Source organism: Macaca nemestrina, chromosome 13 (genome assembly GCF_043159975.1).
Source record: "Macaca nemestrina isolate mMacNem1 chromosome 13, mMacNem.hap1, whole genome shotgun sequence".
Lineage (NCBI taxonomy): Eukaryota > Metazoa > Chordata > Mammalia > Primates > Cercopithecidae > Macaca > Macaca nemestrina.
The window spans coordinates 31,838,615-31,844,614 of record NC_092137.1 but is presented as its reverse complement, the minus strand read 5'-3'; positions in this window follow the sequence as shown (position 1 = coordinate 31,844,614).

Sequence of the window (6,000 nt, the reverse complement as noted above, 5' to 3'; positions counted from 1 at the left end):
TGTTAAGTTCAGGTCCTGAATATCTTTGTTAATTTTCTTCCTTGATAATCTGTCTAATAACGTCAGTGGAGTTTTGAGGCCTCCAACTATTATTGTGTGGGAGTCAAAGTCTCTTTGGAGGTCTCTAAGAACTTGCTTTATGAGTCTGGGTGCTCCTGTGTTAGGTACATATATATTTAAGATAGTTAGGTATTTTTGTTGAATTGAACTGTTTGCCATTATATAATGCCCTTCTTTTCCCTTTTTTTGATCATTTTCATTTAAACTCTACTTTGTCTGAATTTAGAATTGCAATCCTTGCTTTTTTCTGTTTTCCATTTGCTTGGTAGATTTTTTTTCCATCTCTGTATTTTGAGCCTATGAGTGTATTGCTTCTGAGATGGGTCCCTTAAAGACAACATGCCATTAAGTCTTTCTTCTTTATCCAGCTTGCCACTTTGTGCCTTTTAAATGGGGCATTTAGCCCATTCGTATTCAAGGTTAGTATTGATGTGTGTGGATTTGATCATGTCATTGTGTTGTTAGCTGGTTATTATGCTGGTTTTTTTGTGTGGTTGCTTTATAGTCTCACCGATCTGTATACTTCAGTGTGTTATTGTAGTGGCTGGTAATGGTCTTTCCTTTCCATATTTAGTGCTTCTTTCAGGAACTCTTGTAAGGCAGGTCTGGTGGTAACAAATTCCCTCAGCATTAGCTTATCTGAGAAGGCTCTTATTTCTCCTTCACTTATGAAGCTTAGTTTGGCCAGATGTAAAATTATTGGTTGGAATTCCTTTTCTTTTCTTTTTTTTTTCTTTTTCTTTTCTTTTTTTTTTTTTTTGAGATGGAATCTTGCCCTGTTGCCCAGGCTGGAGTGCAGTGGCATAATCTCAGCTCACTGCAGCCTCTGCCTCCCGGGTTCAAGCCATTCTCCTGCCTCAGCCTCCCTAATAATTGGGACTACCAGTGCCCACCACCATGCCTGGCTAATTGTTGTAATTTAGTAGGGACGGGGTTTCACCATGTTGGCCAGGCTGGTCTTGAACTCCTGACCTCAAATGATCCACCGCCTTGGCCTCCCAAAGTGCTGGGATTACAGGTGTGAGCCACTGTGCCTGGCTGGAATTTCTTTTCTTTAAGAATGTTGAATTTAGGCCCCCAATCTCTTCTGGCTTGTAGGGTTTCTAGCGAGAAGTCTGCTGTTAGTCTGATGGGCTTCCCTTTGGAGATGACTATGCTTTTCTCTCTAGTTGCCTTTAACATTTTTTCTTTTATTTCGACCTTGGAGAATCTGATGATTATGCCTTGGGGATGATCTTCTTGTGAAATATTTTGTGTGGGTTCTCTGCATTTCCTGAATTTGAATATTGGCCTCTCTAGCTAGGTTAGGGAAGTTCCGATGCATGATATCCTGAAATATATTTTCCAGGTTGCTTCCATTCTCCCCATCTCTTTCAGGGAAACCAATGAGTCACTGATTCAGTCTCTTTATATAATTCCATATTTCACAGAGGTTTTGTTTGTTCCCTTTTATTTTTTTTCTCTATTCTTGTCTGACCGTCTTGGTGTATTTTGAATTTTTTTGCTTTCCTTTTTTTAAAAATTAATTTTAATTTTAAGTTCCAGGGTACATGCGTAGGATGTGCAGGTCTGTTACATAGGTATACATGTGCCATAGTGGTTTGCTGCAGCTATCAACCCCTACCTAGGTATTAAGCCCAGTATGCTATTTTTCCCAATGTTCTCCCTCCCTGCATCCAACCCCCTGACAGGCCCCAGTGTGTGTTGTTCCCTTCCCTGTGTCCATATGTTCTCATTGTTCAGCTCCCACTTATAAGTGAGAACATGCGGTGTTTGGTTTTCTGTTCCTGCATTAGTTTGCTGAGGATAATGTCTTCCAGCTCCAGCTCCACCCATGTCCCTGAAAAGGACATGGTGTCATTCCTTTTTATGGCTGCATAGTATTCCATGGTGTGTATGTACCATATTTTCTTTATCCAGTCTATCATTGATGGGCATTTGGGTTGATTCCATGTCTTTGCTATTGTGAATAGTGCTGCAAGAACATACGCATGCATGTATCTTTGTAATAGAATTGTTTCTATTCCTTTGGGTATATACCCAGTAATGGGATTGCTAGGTCAAGTGGTATTTTTGGTTCTAGATCTTTGAGGAATCGCCACACCATCTTCCACAATGGTTAAACTAATTTACATTCCCACCAACAGTGTAAAAATGTTCCTATTTCTTCACAACCTCACCAGTATCTGTTATTTCTTGACTTTTTAATAATCCCTATTCTGACTGACATGAGATAGTATCTCATTGTGGTTTTGATTTGCATTTCTCTAATCAGTGATGTTGAGCTTTTTTCCATATGTTTGTTGGCCACATGTATGTGTTCTTTTGAGAAGTGTCTGTTTATCCACTTTGCTCAATTTTGTTGGGGTTGTTTGTTTTTTGCTATAAATTTGTTTAAGTTCCTTGTAGATTCTGGATATTAGACCTTTGTCAGATGGATAGATTGCAAAATTTTTCTTCCATTCTCTAGGTTGCCTGTTTGCTCTGATGATAGTTTCTTTTGCCGTGTAGAAGCTCTTTAGTTTAGTTATATCCCATTTGTCAATTTTTGCTTTTGTTGCAATTGCTTTTGGCAATTTTGTCATGAAATCTTTGCTCATGCTATGTTCCAAATGGTATTGCCTAGTTTTTCTTCTAGGGTTTGCATAGTTTTGGGTTTTACATTTAAGTCTTTAATCCATCTTGAATTAATTTTTGTATGAGGTATAAGGAAAGGGTCCAGTTTCAATTTTCTGCCAGTTATCCCAGCACCATTTATTAAATAGAAAATCCTTTCCCCATTGCTTGTTTTTGTCAGGTTTGTTGAAGATCAGATGGCTGTAGATGTACAGTCTTATTTCTGAGTTCTCTATTCCGTTCCATTGGTCTATGTGTCTGTTTTTGTACTAGTACCATCATGTTTTGGTTACTGTAGACTTGTAGTATAGTTTGAAGTCCAGTAGTGTGATACCTCCACCTTTGTTCTTTTTGCTTTGGATTGTCTTGGCTATATGAACTCTTTTTTGTTCTATATGAATTTTAAAATAGTTTCCTTTAAGTCTTTTTTTTTTCTTTTATCCTATTTGATGACCTTGGGGTTTGATTGTGGTATGAGGTGCATTCAGTTGTCTGACTTCATTTCTAGAAGATTTTAGGGAGTCAAGGCTCAGGATAGGACTCCTGGCCTGTGTGCTCTAACTCTGGGGGACTGATATGGAGCTCTTACTTTGTTCTCTGACTCCTCGAGGTTAAGAGCTTGCTGCTCTAGAAGGGCCAAGAGTGCTTCCAGACTGCTGGTCACAACACTCTGATGGGTGTTGCCAGCCAGTGTACTTCATAGGGCAGTGGCATCAGGATCCTTCCTAGTTCACACGTGCCAGTAGCAGCTGCAATTGCAGTGTGTTGGGGTGTATGCTTCTTGGCTGCAGCAGGGTGCTAGCGTGTGCTGGGTTGTCAGCCTCCATGCAGGCATTTGCAGCAGCCACTGGCGTTGACAGCATGGTGGCTTGTGGGGATTGCTGGGGCAAGGGTGGGAGCACCAGGAAAATGTGTGTGTTTATTCTTGCATGTGGTGGTGTTAGCATGGGGGTGGGGTCCTAGTTGGCACAGGACTGTGTGGCTCCTCTGTGTGTTCTCCTGTGGGCAGTGATGGCCGCTTAGGGTGGGGGGTGGATCAGTTTTTCCCTGTGCCTAGTTTTGCACCATGGCAGTTTTAAAGCAGGGGTGGGGTGCTGGCAGGGGTGGGGCTGGTGGGCTCTATGCCTGCCAACTCTCCGATGACAGTGGCAGTGTGGCGGGGGTGGTGGTGGGGACTAGGACGAGGTGCACTCCCACTGGCTGCAGTGGCATGGCAGGCTGCATGTGCACACACATGCTGGTTGGGGAGGAAAGGCCGGGCCTGCCTGTGCACACACATGCAGGCAAAGTGATGTGGGGGTGTGGCTGTGGGCCAGTGTGTGCAGGCACACACACACAATTCATATAGAACCTGAAACAGCTCATATAGCCAAGACAATCCCGTCGGCACACGGGAGGTCACCAACTGGTGCGTGTTCACTGGGGCCCCCTCTGCTGGAGCACTCTGCTGGTCAGGGGCACTACACCATCCTCAGGAGCTATGATGTGAACCCCAGGAGGTACCTGCAAGGAGGTGCACCCAGATTGTGGCTCCAGGAGAGGCCAGCGGACCAGGGGGTGCTCAGGTTGGACTGACCCTGTCTCATGGACAAGACCACCCAGCAGAGTTCAGGTCCACCAGTTCCCCTAGGGCTAAAGTCTCCTATGGGAGTGAGTCAAGCCTAGGGGGATGGGCAACCCTGGCAGTGCTCCACTATAGACACTTGCACTCCTAACCCTCTGGGTTCCACTTTATGTGGAGTTCTGCCCCTACCACTTCTCTGGGCAGCTCTCCCTGCCAATTCAAGTGTCTGTGGTGATCAAGGGGTCTCCCCCTGCCAGGATTCCTGAGTCCATGGTGAGAGTGGGTTGCCCCTTGCCTGTTCAACTCACCCCTTCCCCTGGAGTCACTGGGGGCCAGGAATGAGTCCAGTGCATGGTAGCCCCAAGCACGGTTCCCAGCTTCCTCCCCTTTCAGCCTAGCATCTGTGTCTCCTCTTTGTCCTCTCTCAAAGCCTTCCCTCTGAAGATCTGCTAGGAGTGCACCTGTCTTCCTGATGCCCTGGACCCTCCATGGGAGATGTTTCTCCTGACTGTCTCATTGGCCATCTTGCCCCCGATTCCCCCCCTAGAGTTTTGAACTCGCAAAGCCTCCTGCAATTAACTCATGCTGAATTGCAAGCAATTAGGCAATTACAGTTCAGGTTTTCCTACCCTGGCACTGCTTCCCTTGGAGGTTTCTGCTTGTAGATTTCTGCTCTGGTAAGTTGTGATTCTCTGTATCCACTTGTCTGTCTCTCCAATTTTTGGAGCAGTGGTTTGCCCTGTGACCTCACTTTTCTGATGGATCTGTGAAGAGTTGTTGATTTTTCAGTTTGTTCTAGTTTTTACTTGTTAGGATTGAGTTACAACTTCTAAGCTCCTTAACTGTCAGCCAAAATTTGAAATTGTTGGGGAGATGTTTTAAAATGATGACTCTTAAACAGTTAATAAATACAATTTTTAATTGGTGGTTAATAAACCAATATCTTGCTCATAATATAAGTGAATGAATGAATCAATATTTTTGCATCAGTTATTATTTGTTGCAGATTTCATGTCTTTCACTACATTGTAGTATCCAGAGTGCCATTGCCATGTTTTGATCAGCTTTATGTTCCAATGTATTCAGAATTGTGTCTGGCATTTCAGACCCATAAAATATTGTTTGAACAGATTGTGAGACTGAGAGAGGGGATTAAAATATAGTTGCAAAGTAAGAAGAGAACAGTTCATTCAAGAGATTTTTATTGAGTGCCTACTGTGTGCCAAGCACTTGTCTGGGTACTGGTGGTAGAATAGTCACAAAACAAAGATTCCTATCCCCAGGGAGCAAATATTCCAACAGAAGAAGGGAAAATAATTAAACTTAACAAATAGCTTAATTATATAGTATATTAGAAAGTGGTGAGTGCTAAGGTCAAAAGAAAAAAGTACAGTGGGTAAAGGGAAATTGGAATGCTGGAGTTGGTAAGATTGGGGTTGCTTAGATTAGGCCTTATTGAGAAGGTTATTGGTTATTCAAAGCACAAGAAACAGCTTCTACAAAGATCCTGAGGCAAGATCATGTCTCAAATGTTTGAGGAACAGCAAGGGGGCTCATGTGGCATTAGAGAGTTAATGAGAGGGAGAAGAAGATGAGATTATGTAGATAATTGTAAGAATAGTATACTCTTTCCCCCCATATATGTTGAGTTTGCTTTGTTAAAAAGTCTATTTCTGGACTTTATATACTGTTACATTAATCTATTTGTCTATCTTTATGCCAGTACCATACTGCCTTACTTATTGTAGCTTTTTATTGAG